This window comes from Nomascus leucogenys, chromosome 10 (assembly GCF_006542625.1).
Source record: "Nomascus leucogenys isolate Asia chromosome 10, Asia_NLE_v1, whole genome shotgun sequence".
Classification (NCBI taxonomy): Eukaryota; Metazoa; Chordata; class Mammalia; order Primates; family Hylobatidae; genus Nomascus; species Nomascus leucogenys.
Window position 1 is genome coordinate 94,471,691 of NC_044390.1, and position 14,187 is coordinate 94,485,877.

General features: G+C 40.9%; 1 pseudogene; it reads right to left on the reverse strand.

The window, feature by feature from the left end:
• The window catches only part of LOC105740361, a 43,037-nt pseudogene that overhangs the window by 15,208 nt on the left and 13,642 nt on the right, over positions 1 to 14,187 (reverse strand).

The window sequence follows — 14,187 nt, forward strand, 5'->3', positions numbered from 1 at the left end:
AGCATACTTGCAATAATACAATAGTAATTTCTAGAAATTTTCAATAATTTTTTAGTGCCTACTCTTTGCCAGGTATGATTTTAAGTGCTTTGCAGATATATTTCATTGAATTCTCTGGACAACTATGAAGTATAATTCTCATCCTCAATTTGTAGGTGAGGAAACTGAGAAACAGAGAAGTTAAACAACATGTCTGGAGTCATGCAGGTAGAAGGGTCAGAGTCAGGAGTAACACCAGGCAGTCTGACTCCAGACTCCACACCCTCACCCAATGTACTGAAGTCTATGGACCTTGGTCGGCATCCACAAATAGCTGAAAATGAATAACACAGGAAAGAAAAGGAAAATTAGAATAAAAGTAACTATAGCTATTGCCTAAAGGCCAGGTTTTATGCTCAGTGCATCTAAGTATTGCATTATTTTACTTAAACTGAATAACTATCCTATGAGATAGACACGATTATTCTTCCCATTTAAATTTTCTCACATCAAAGTGCTAGTAAGTATGCAAGTCAGATCCATCTGACCAAGCCCAGACCATTGTTAACTATTGTGGATGATGCTGTCCTGGGGTCTGAGCCCCTGAGAGCCAGTTCTATCCATTTATAAAGAGTTCTAAAGGTTCTGAGTCCCAGGAGCATCAGATCCACAGTCTTCTCTCTGGTTTCTCAGCTTCTGTTGGAGGCCACTAAAATTCTCCAGCCCTTGGTGTAGCTCACTCAGTGTTCCCGATCTCAATCTGCCAAGGGAGTTTCGGCATCCAGATAGTGACCTCATACTGAGAGGGAAGGTGCTGGAGGTGAAGTTCACCACATGCCTCATTTCCTTCCCATTCACAAAATGGATTCACAGTTGCTAGAAACCTTTGGGGAGGAGGTAGAACCTTGAGATACATCAACAGGAAAAGCACCAGCAAAAACTGAAAATAGTGAAAGTTCATGAGACACAACAGTTCTGATTTAGAAGACACCAAGATAACCGGAAGAACAGGACTTGTACAAAAGGCAATTTGTAGGCACTCATTAGTGACAAATACTAAAAAGTATTTCTCTTACCAAGAAAACTATTTGGTATTACAAAATACTGACAAGTAAAACCATACATATAATTTAATAAAGTAATATAAGCTTTGTTGCCACATATGTGTTTGCACGTGTGTGTGTGTTCTTTAACAGGTCTGCTCAACCTACTGTTAATCAAACAAAACTTCTTGTACCATATTGGAAAATATATAAAAGGTGGCCATGTGTTACCAAAAAATCACTTTATTCAACCCATAAAGGGGATCACTTTTTTGTTAATCATGAGAGCTTTGCACTAAATTAAAATCTTGACAGGAAAATATTCACAAAATGCACTGGAAATATCAATATTTTGCCCCCATTAAACTGTAATCTTGCAGAAAGGAAGTGAGAATGTGGTATTTCATTACGTTCTCTTTATTCGGGACTTAGGATTAGCCTCCTTAACGTGCGTAAGTAGGCAGGTTAAGTATTAGGCAATTTAAGCCCCCATTTCACTTCACATCTTCCAGATAAGCTATTAAAATATTGCTGACTTTCTCTCCTGGACCATCAGGAAAATGCATTTATGTGTCTAGAAGGAAAGAGGAAGGAGGATGCAAAATAAGCCATCAATTCACCACAGATTCACAAAACTGTAAAGGGCCCACAATGTCATTTTACAGATGAAGAAACTGAAGCCAGCAAGGCGGCATAGCTGGCTCAAGATCACACACATCGTTGACAGGTGCAACGTCAGACTGGTTGCTGGCTGAGTTCTCCATCTCAGCAAGTGGTGCCACCATGCAGCCTCTTTTGCAAGCTACAAACTGGGACTGTTCTTGATGTTTCTCTTCCTCACCCGAGTATCTATTTACAGCTCAGGCCTCCCTTCTGAGCTCCAGATGCACGTGCCTCTTGACATCATCAGATGAAAGGCTCAATAGTTTCTTAGCTGCCAAACGTACAAAATCAAGCTCACGATCTATCTCCCTCACAGCACAGTCTTCCATCTCAATAACTAACATTGCCTTTTATCCAGCAGAACAAATTGAACATCACGATGTCTTCTTTAATTCCACCCATGTTCTTCACCACCCACATGCAACACTTCAAGTTCTCTTGGTTTTACTCCTAGGTGTCTTTTGTGCCTACTAATTTCTCTTCGCTGCTATTATACTAGCCCAGACCTCCATCACTTCCCACCTGGACATTTGCCACAGCTTCAAAACTGCTCTCTTCACATCCCCTCTTCCCACACTGCCCTACTCTTCCTGAGGTTGTGTATGCAAATATGATCTAATCGTCTCCTGCTTACAGCCTTTTCATAGTTTCCCTTGGCTTTCAGGATCTCTGACTCAGTCTCCATTATTAGCCCTATCTATTTCCAAATCTCCTCTCCCACCTTCTTTTGGTCACTCAATGATCCAGCCCCACGGAGGTACTTTTAGTATCTCTAGGGGCTGTGCCATAACCATTAACCTCAGGGCCTCTGATCATGTGATTCCCTCTTCCTGGAACAGACGCTTCCATGACTGCCTTGGTTGTTTTATTCGCTCAACATTTATTCTTTCTTCCTATCTAAGCGTGAGTCCCTTCCTCAGAGAAGCTTCCCAAATCTGCCTGGACTTGATGTGTTCTTTGCATGTGGTATGCGGACCTCCATGAAAATAGCCAGGCTTGCTACAAACAAGAAGCCTGCAATGGATGCATTAGGAAGTTCTTCCCTCACCTTCTCCATTGTTCTGGTGGTTGTCCCCTACTACAAGGACTTCCTGATCCTATCTCCTGTAGAGAAGACCTCCACATTCCTGCATTTGTGGGAAATTCTCATTTGACCATAATATACTCCCTCTCGTTCCCCGCCCCCACCACCAATTTTACGTCAAATCATTTTGAATCACATCTGATTGTCAGGAACATATCAGCTTTAGAAATCTTGAGTCCCTTTCTGTACATAAGAAATGAAATCACATTGCAGTGGCCCTCAGCATTCTTTCAGAGCACATGCAGACTTAAATTTGCCTCAACTTTCAGGAACAAGAGATAGCCCACGTGGAAAAATAAGTGAAAAATGTAACTAAGTGAGAGGATTTGGCAATTCTGTGTGACTATTATTTGAGTTATTTTTTATGGGATATGCATTCTCTTAAAAAAAAAAGTGTTTCTTAGTAGCCATGTGACCACACACCAGCCCCTCTGCCCAACTCTCTCTCATAAACACACACACACACACACACTCTCACACTCTCTTTTAATAGTAATAAGGTTTTCTTCAGATAACCCTCCATTCACCACGTGCCCCTCTAACTCAGTAATTAAACCCCCATCCTCCTTGCCAGTGATTGATTTAGGGGAAAGCATGTGCTATTACTCTGGCCAATGAGCTGTGAGAAGTCCATGGCAGAGCTTCTGGGAAAGGCCTACTTGGTCAAAAAGACTCATGGGAAGTGGTGCCTCTTCCTCCTACAGGATGTTGTCACATAGGAAATGACGACAGGAACTGCCCCAGGGATCCCAGAGCCCTGAGGTAGCCCAAAATGGGCCAGGCTGACCCTGCGAGTTCAGATGGACAGAAAGACGGTGGAACTCGGGACTTGATGACCTGGAGGGGCTGCTGGACCAGTTGCCTGGAACCTCCCCACTTTGAGACGCCCTTCTTGTTAGTAAAGCCGTCTGGATCTATGTGGTTTTGTTACTTGCCACCAAAAGGATTATAAATGACACAGGACCTCATCTCAAATGCCACTCCTCAGAATACATTCCTTGAGCCATTTCCAATTTAAACTTGGCACCCTCCTCTGGTCACTCTCTGTCTCTATTACACTATTTTCCTGTATCTAATTTGCTGTGTGTGCTACTGTGTACACTATATTTACAACATTGCTGCATTACTTAGACTCTTCGTATTGCTTATATCATGTCACTTACACTGTATTAATCACACCAGATTGCTCTGTTATATGATGAACTTCTTCACAGTAATTACCACTCTCGGAACCCTCCTGGTTGTTTCTTAGCTCTCTTCCCCACCTGAAAGTAATCTGCTTGAGACCATGGACATATCTCCTCTTCCCTACTGTCTCTGCTAATAGGACAGTGCTGGGCACACAGAAAGTGTTCAATAAATAGATGCTGAGTGTGTGAATGAATATGTCACAGCTGTTTCCTCTGGGACCCAATCATTTCTGTACACCACCACCAGTAATGTGTGTACATGTAAGAAGGTAAAGAAGGCGACTCACACAGGGCTATCACGGTAATAGCATTAAGAAAAATGAAAGTGATTTTATATATTATGAGAGAAGACACAGACCAGGAGAAGAAACTTAAGAACCAAAGGCAAAAGAAGTCTGGGGTCTAAAATCTGGTAAATGTGAAATCTTGGATTCCCAGTGGTGATTTGGCCTCTGTACATGATGTCACAGAGTGAGGGTGTGTGTGTGTGTGTGTTGGGTGGGGGTGAGGTATAGGAGGGGACAGAAAGACACACCAGGGTAAAGATTAGAATCAAACAGCCATTCTGCTACCTTCTAGGTTCTCTTGAGCTGTAAGAGAAAATAGGAGAATCAAATGCTGCAAATTCTGTTATGAGAAGAATTAAGGAAAACATGAACTTGGAAATGGAAAACAGACATTTTATGCCATTTTAATTTTTAACATTTGCAAGATGGCCTATACATATCATTTATGAAAAGTTGTCTTTAGAGCATAATATTTTCACTACTAAACTAACACTTTTGCCAAACATTACTCTTGGGTAATTGAGGGGGGAGAAAAAGATTCTTAGAATGAAAATGGGTTTCCTCTGAGGATCCCATGAGAAACATCCCTTGCTTTGTTTTCTATTTAGGAGAGAAGCAAAAATTGAATCTGTCTGTATAGCACTCACTGAGTTTCTCACTGTATTGACCAATCTGTCTGCATGGATGGAAACCTAACCACACATTACAATTCAATCCCATCACCCTGCTTTTGACCTAAGAAATGTGCTACTAAGGTAGAAGAGAGAAAAGCTACAGAATCAGATGGTATGTCTCTCACAAACACACTAAAAAGCAGACTTTCTAATTTAGGAAAAGAGAAAAAAGTATCTACACTGCCTAAAAAGTTGGTAATTAGTTGGTCATCAGGATCAAATATTTATCACTAATTACAGAGTTTAGCAAAGTCCTAGTGTTAGTGAAGCAGGAGCCTCGGAGAGCCACAGTGACACCATTTTAAAATCACCTCCACCTGAGTCTAACAGGACGCACTCCTTGCCAGTCAAGACCCATGGTCATAAGATATTTATAGCTGAGGAAACAGCCTGAAGATACCTATAAGGACACACTCCTACAACAATGGAGAATCCAGATGTCCCAACACCCATAAGAATGTATGCTTTCAAGAGAATTATAGTTATGCTTTGATGTACTCACACACTAAAATGTCAAGGATAGTTTTCTTTAAATCAATAGGATAATAATTTTTGTCACGCTTTCTGATCACCCTCATGTAATCAGAACTTAGCTTAGTCTTTACATAGAGAAGACCCCTACATAAGAAAAACTTAAAGACAGGGCATCCCTCTCCTTGCTTTCAGGGGATGCCTTACTCTGTAATTAAGTAGCTTTCAGTACTGCACTCTGTGACTCACCTTGAATTCTTTTCTGCACAAGATTCCAGAGCCCTTTCTTTGGGTCTGGATCAAGACCTCTTTTTTCAGTAACTCTAGCATTGTGTCACGTGCAGAGGTACTCAAAATTGTTCATTTTTTCCTGAGTTTTTACACTTTCTAGAAATATGATAATAATCATTATTACAACAATAGCTATCATGTATTACATACTTACTATGTACCATGTATTGTTTATAAAACTTTGCATAGAGTTATACCCATTAAATCCTGCAAACACTATGAATGTTAATTGCTCTGTCTCTGTATTACAGATGGGGAGACCAAGGCCTTGGGGAAGACACTTGTCCAGAGATCAGAGCTGCTAAAGGGCAGAGCAGTGATTTGTACTCGGGTCTTCTGTGCCAGAGGGTTTCTCAGCACCCTGTGTTATAACCTTAGAGCAGCCCACTCAAGGAAAAGACATGACCGTGCCTGTAGCGGATGAGAGGCTGACCATGAAAGGGCATGACCTAAATGCACACATCAAGGCTTTTGATCAACCTCATTTATGTATAATTGATGTTTCATAAACTGCATCCATCTAAATCGTACAATCTCATGATTTTGACAATGTCCACCAATGAAACCATCACACCCCCAGAGAGAACACCCCTGTCACCCCCAAAAGATGCCATGCCTGTTTTCAGTACATAGCTCCCTCTAACTCTGGTCCCAGGCAACCTTGATGTGCCTTCTGCCATTAAACACTAGGCATGGATTAGTTAGGGCTGAGTTTGACAATCAGTCCTCAAGTCTAGGGAGATGGAACTGGGAGTGGCAGAAACCTGAGTCCTTATCTCAACTCATCCCCTCACCAGGTGTGAATAAGTCAGTCTCCAATGTCTGGGACTCATATTCCACATCTGTGAACCTGAGGGTACCCACATTTTCCAGCTCTCACATTGCCCTTTCTTTCATTTAGAGGATTTAGAGACCAAGCTCAGAGTCCAGTACATTTTGAGATAATTTAAACTTTCTCTGCCTCAGAGGCCTTGTCTATAAACTAAGAATAAATCATTCATTCATTAAATAAGTATTTACTTAATGTCAGCTCAGACCCAAGAAGTGTTCTAGGCCCTGGAAATAGGGCAATGAACAACATAATCCCTGTCTTTATGAAACTGGTGATCTAAAGGTGGAGACAGACAAACTAAACAGATATATAGATATGAAATATAATGTCAGGCAGTAAGATGGGTCAGAAAAAAAAATAGAGCAAGGAAAGGGAATATACAATGACAGAGGTTGCTGTTGTACTTAACATCCACGGCTCCACTAACACATCCCAAGTGTAGGGCTTTTCTCGGTTCTCAATGGATTCCTTGCTTTCTTCTTGAAAAGATGAGGCAATTAAACCCATCACTACCACCATTCGCTTGTCTACCCACTATAATAGTCATAGTTTCTAATATATGTATCTATGAATTATGTATATGTGAATTAATATTTTATTTAGTTATATATACCATATATTACATATATTTACCATACATTATATATATCACATATGAATTAACATATTTAATTATATATGAATTTATATCCATATATCCATATATTCATCTCACATATGTGCATGAATTTGGGCTCAAAGCATACAGTTGAATTTTTAGGAGTTAAATTCTATGGGACTCAGCCCCAGTCCATGTGCACCCCAGGATGACAGTGAACATGACTTCACATGTGACTGTTCAAATAAAGCAGCACTGTCTGGGGTAGTGTCCATGGTAAAAGTTGTTTACATATTCTTTAGACTACTATAAATAATACATGTGCAAAGTCAGATAATTATCACAGAGAGTAAAAGGTGAATAAATCCATGGACCCTGAGGCTTGAGGAACCTTGAGCTGTTTTTGTAGCTTCACACGCTAAGACCGATTCGTTAACACTTCTCTGCCCTTTCTGGACTGTAATGCATGTCCTTGGAAGACAAGATTGTTGCCTTATCTGACTTTCTGAAGCCCAGGGTCATGGACGGGGCCTGGAACACTGTAGACATGCAAGAATGGTTCAGAGTAAATGAGATGAAGTAGGTTGTCCAGGATCATACAGCTGGCAATTGGCAGGCCCCGTGAGCCCCTCCCTTCTCTCACCTGCACTAGAAGTCACCCTCAGCCCCCACTTCCAAAAGACCTTCCTAGTCCAGCCTTTTGAGGTGTGATTGTGATGCTGTGCACTTGGCTGTACTCCTTTTGATCAATTCTTATTCACATATATTGATCTGGCCTCCGTGGCTGGACCATGGCTTGGATGTGCCATTTCTTCATCTCTCCATGGTGGTTTGCCCAGCACTCATCCTATAACTGATGAAATGTCCAGGCCTCCCAGCAAGTGTGGACCTCGAGGGCAGGGTGGGCAGAATGGGGACCACTGCACAGCTTCCCTTCCCATCTCATTCAACACACACCTCCATCATAGAATCTTAACGTCCTGGTGCTGAACGAGACCTCAGAGATCTGATCTGTGCCCACTCTGAAGAGACTTAGTCCAGAAACGACAAGTCACCATTTTAAAGGGCACAGAGTTTACGGAGCCTGAGGCTAAATCTCAGGCCTGGCTCAGGGCCAGTGATGTTATGTGGTGGGATCTGGGCAGGACTCTGGGGACACAGAGGGAATCAGAGAGCTTATGCCCTGGAGGAGGCCCAGCTGAGTGAAGGACACAGAATTGTGCCAAACGCTGTAAAATACAGTGATTGGCAGGAGAGCAGGGTTTGCACAGTGCTTACAAGACGCCAGGCCTCAGCGGCTGTGTTCTGTCCACCTGAACTACAAGAAGAGGCTGCTGCTCACCTTAATTTGAGTTTCCCAGGACATCTCCTTTCTAACAGGACACAATTAGATTGCACAAGTACAGAGCACAATCTCTCAAATCTGCTTGCTGGGCCTCCTATACGAAGAAAACAAAAATTCTGATTATTTTTGCCTTTGAGAAGAAGCCTCGTCCAAATCACACAAAACAAGGTTTGATTCCACCTTTATAAACAAGTGCTACGAAAATTTTTCTCCCTATCAATTGTACACCTGCAACTTAGGCCCAAGATTATTACACAGTATAGCATCTATTATATGCTTATTTATGAGCTGTTTTCATTTTAGCACTTTATCTCATGACATTGGGAGATCTAAAAAGTGCCACCAACACTTGTTAGATTAGGAAAAGATCCAGGCATTTCATATTCATCAAAAGGTGCCCCAGAAGGGATTGGGGGTGTTTATCTGGTAAAAGCCTAGCGTACGGTGCAGCCCAGCTCCCTGCTCCAGCTCTAGCTGCACTCTCTGAACCTGCTGTTAATTAGGTGCCATTGGCACAGGTGCTGGAGCCACAAGTTTAGGTGCTCAGGGTTTGCACATAAATTAGTCAAAGAAAAGGTAAACACTTTGGCAGGATAAGCATATTCTCAGGGTAGAAACCAGGGTGTGTGTTTTCCAAACTTGTTGTAAACTACTTATGAAAATTTATTTTAGAAAAGAAACTTTTATAAAAAGAATGCTGTGAATTGTGAAATCAAAGTGTAAAAATCAGTAGCTGAGTTTTTATCTTTGAGACGAGAAAAGGGGAAAAGCAAATACAAAGACTTCCCTATCACTTGTTCCAGAATCATAACAGAAAAGAGTTCTCTTTGTTTTCCTCCAGTATATCAGACTTCCTCATACATACCTTTGCCTCATTGACATCATGCCTCAATCCTTATTAAAAACTTCCGCTGGCTGTGAGAAGGTCTATTAGAAATAGGAAATAGGTTCATCTCACTGGCCAAGGCAAGTCAATTCATAGTTGTGGCTCAAGGGAGCTCTGCTTGGGAGGGAATCTAGGGTTTAGTAGGAAGGAGTGCCAGTATTGATTAGTGATGTCTGCCATGGGCACATGCTAGGATTGAGAGCCACGTATGTCTTATCTCTGCTGCTCTGACTCATTAATAAGTCCCAATTCCACAAAGCAGTTCTTCTTTATGGTAAAGGGAATTGATGTTCTCTGCCCACCATCAAAGCTGCATGGCAGGAGTTTAAAGTGTGAGCCAAGCCCCAAAATATCAGTGAGAGTCCCCATCTCTCCTAATATACACAAAACAAATATGGCTCTGGGAAACACAAGACTCTAGGGCCTTGAGGAAAGAGCAGATGAAAGGCTTCCAGGGGAGCAGGGAAGGAAGCACGTGGCCTTGTTTACTGGGCAGGTGGAGCTGGGAGGCATGCAGGTTTACACTGGCTCATTCCCAGGTTTCCCTGAATTATGTGGAAACAATTCCAGAGTGTTAGTTCTTAATTAGAGATGCCAAAGACAGAAATTAACAAACAATCTAATTAATATTGGAATCATAGTGAAGCTGACAGGAACAAAAGGTTGAGAATACAGCAATATCTTTTCCTGGCCAACAGGAAAAACATGGCACATATCTAATTAGAATGGAACAATAAAAGTCCAAATTACCAGCATAAAGGACAAAATTAAGCAATAACATCCAAACTGCCTGACAACTTATTCTTGGCTGTCTGGCTCCTAGTGATGAGCAAAGGAAAGAAATCTATGCACAGAAATAGAATGACAGTGTTTTTTGTAGGAATTTTTGCCAATCATTGCTAAAGGAAAAAGAAGAAATAGCCTGAAACTTCTTTCAAGTTTTTCTATATGTTCTTCCAAATAAAATTCAAATCAGTCAGAGGGTTTCTTTGGAAGCCCACAGCAGACAAGGACCTTTTCCAGATAAGCCAATGCAAAGAGTCTGTTCTGAACCCATTTCTTTCACTTCATCAATACCTGTGGATTCTTCAGGAACACTCTCAATTCCACCCTTGCCTGTGGCTGAGCCTCTAGCTTCTATTTTGTTTACCTGATCCTACAGTGCACAACTTTTGGGGTAGATCAGACTGACAGTCCCCAGGCAGAATGTATTCATAGGCCCTTTCCAACTAAAAAGGTAACCAGTTCCCTATACATTACTAAACACGCAAATGTTATTCAATTGAATGAGATTTTCAAGTCAAAAATCTTGCATAAAATCTACATTTCCAGAAACATCTGTTTTTAAATGAGATAGCAGTAAGAAGGAACTTTGTGTCCATTTTTAGGTACTGTGAATTTGGACATGCAATAGACTAATGTTTACTCAAAACACACTGAATACACACAATTAAAATCCTTTCTGTGCTTCAGTTTTCTGAGCTGAAAAATGGGATAATACATCTACTGCATCTACTTCATGGAAGGCTGTACAGATTGAATGCTGTAATGTATTTTTACAAAGTAGAACAGTGTCTGACACAGTACCACTGTGTGTTGTAATGACAGTGTTGTCCTTGTTGCTATTACTGTATTTGAATATACCATGGGGATAGAAATATTTACAAGGCATGGTACCTACCTCCAAGGGGCACATGCATCAACACCCACAAAGACATACAAAGTGCTGAGTCCCTAATATGCCTGTACAGGACAATGGAAACACAGAGGTAAGATTCCTTGGCAGGGAGAGCAACAGGAAGGTGGCTGCACAGAACACAGAGCACTTTAGCCAAGTCTCAGGGTGACTGGGAAGTATCCAAGTGCAGGAGTGGGAACAGGATTCCCAATGCAGGGAATAGCATGAGCATGGGAAAACCATGAGTAAAACCTCGTCTTATTTTGAGACTTAAGTAGGTTCTAGTGTTTTGACAGTACAGGGAGTATCTCATGGGAAATGAAAATTTTCCTGTGGAATCAATCCTCACTCCTTGACCATGTGCTTCAAGTTAAGCCAATCCCACCTCCAGCTGCAGAGGTGGGTACATGACCCAGGCATGGTCAATCCACGTATTCTATTATATGGCCACACATCTACCAGATCAAAAATGGTCGTGTGCAGGAGACCTAGTGTTCTTTAAACCTGGAAATATTGTTGGAAGCACTAGAGAACAGAATCTTCCTTTTTGTGAACCTGAATGTGAAATGATGTAAACCTCTTAGCTGCTGCGGGTGACTATATAGAAATAATCCATCTGAGAATAAAGACAACATATGGGGATATCAGAAATAAGAGATGGAGAGTAACCAAATCCTAAGGAGCATTTGGATCCAACTTAAAGTCATTATGACCTCTTCTAGTTACTTGCCCAATACACTTTTCTTCAGTGGCTCAAGCAAGTTATATTTGGATTTCTGTTATTTGCAAACAGGCAAACAGAATGCCCACAAATAGCTAGTGAGGGAATTCAAGTTATCCCTGCCAGAGCTCACTACCTATCACACCTGTCCTATTCTGCTCCACCTGAATAATGATTCCTTTAGCTCAATGACTGCAGTTCAAATGTCCCTCTCTAAAGGACTAATTCCACAAAATATATTTCCTTCCATAGTTTAATCTGAAAATTCAAAAACTTTAGGAAACCTCATCTCAGAGCCCTTTTGTAGCTGCTGAAAATTAGCTCCAGAAATGCAGCTGCTCTATCAAAACTGCTGATCTTCACCAGAGGTGACATTGGGTTCTATTTAGTAACCAGCTTTCCACACATTGCCAAACAAGCAGCAGGAGAACCTTAGATTTCCTTGAGAGCTCATCCATCAGAAGACATTCTGCCTTAACCACTGGAAGGCTAAGTTTGAAAACAAGATGTTTCCCTGGGGATAGGAAGGCTTTTGCACGCTAATGTCCTTTTACTAGCCCTCTAGCATCTCCTCATTGCTAGTCCAGCTGACGCTGGAAGCTGAGAAACTGAATTACTGCAGGGATAAAAAGGAGGGCACCATCTTTGAGATCAGCATGATTCTACGTTTTTTTTTCTTTCCAAGAATAAAGATGCTCATCTCCTGTTGATGATGCATGACGGACTTCTGGGGTTCTGGGAACCATAATTCATTGACAAAAATACAATTACCAAATCCAATAAAAACAGAAGCCCACATATTAGAAAGACAGATCCTCAAAGATTACAAGAGAATCTTACTCTAAAAACCACATTTTCTGTCCTCCCTGTGAAGATGTACAAAGAAATGAGAAAGCTAGGAAAACATGTCTTCCTGCTATTTTTTTAACAAAGTATTTTACAAATACTTTAGAAAAAGTCCACTACCAACTGATTCCTCTGATGGGGACTATAGGGATGGCATTTTGATACTAGCTCATAAGAACCTTCCCTAAGCATGTTCTGCGCAACTACAAGGAATAACAGCTCAATAATGCTCCATGGTTAAGATTACAGGCTCTGGAGCCAGTCTTTTCAGATTGAATATATGATTGCTACACTCACTAGCTGAGTGACCTTAGATGACTTTAATTAAACCATCTACACCTCCATCTACATCTCCTTATCTATGGACTGTGAAAGGTGGTATTTTCTACCTCAAAGGACTGTTATGAGAATTAAATGGATCAACACTTGTAGTAGCTGGCACATAATAAGTGTTAGCTATCAATATTCACTGTTTAATCAGTGTTAGCTATCAATATTCATTAGAGTATAAGCTCCCAATGGCAGAAGCCATATCCATTCCATCTTTGTGACTCGCACAACATTTTGTACACTTTCCTATGCATTATATATGTTCAATCAGTATATCTAGATTAAAATCACTCAGTAAGATCAAGGGAAGACTTGATTCATAGGATCTTAGAACTCAGGTCCAAGTCTCCACCCATTGCCAAATCTGTTTGACACATAAGCCCTTCTGCCTCTTTTTGAAGATTTTCAGTGATGTTAAATCCATTCAGGATAGTCCAACAAAGATTGGACAGCCACTCTTAGGATTTATTTCACCTCTGGATTCATTCATTCCTATGTTCAAAATACTGATTGAGCACCATGTATATACCAGGCACTGTGCAAGCACAGGGGACACGTGATTAGTAAAGGGACATAGCCCAGACTCCATGGGTCCTACAGTCAAGTAGAGGTTAGAAGATAGAGACGAAGATATGGATATGGATGTAACATAGATGTATATGTAATATTTACTGATGTAGTGGAGGTCAAGCACTGTGGGACCCTTTTATAAGCATCATTTCATTCTCCCCCAAATTTCACTAGTATTGCATTATACGACATTTAAACTAATTAATGATAATTCATTTATCAGCGCTCAGACTTTCTGTAGATTTCCACCTGACAATAGTTTATTATCAGAAGACATGAAGGAGAGAAGAATAAAATAGAGAGGGAAAAATTTAACTTACCTTCATTGTCTTCCAAATCTTTCTTATCTATGACTCCATTCAATACTGCCTGTAAAACCAGTGTATGGTGAGGACCATATACTGCCCCATAAAATTTGCACATGGGTCAAATACAAGAAGAAATTAAAGCAAAGACAAAAACCAATTGGCCTGGGAACCTCTAAAAGCCTAGGTGTTCTCCAAAACATTTTCAAGGATTTCTTGGATGAATGTCAGTTCTGCTTTGTGGACTGTCATTAGAACAGATCGCTAGAAAGGGTAGCTCTGCGCCTCAGCATTGTCATTCCCATTTTACAAATGAGGAAACTGGGCTTGGGGAAATTTAAGTAATTTTTCCCAAGATCAAATACATAGAAGATAGAACCAGGATTTGGACCAA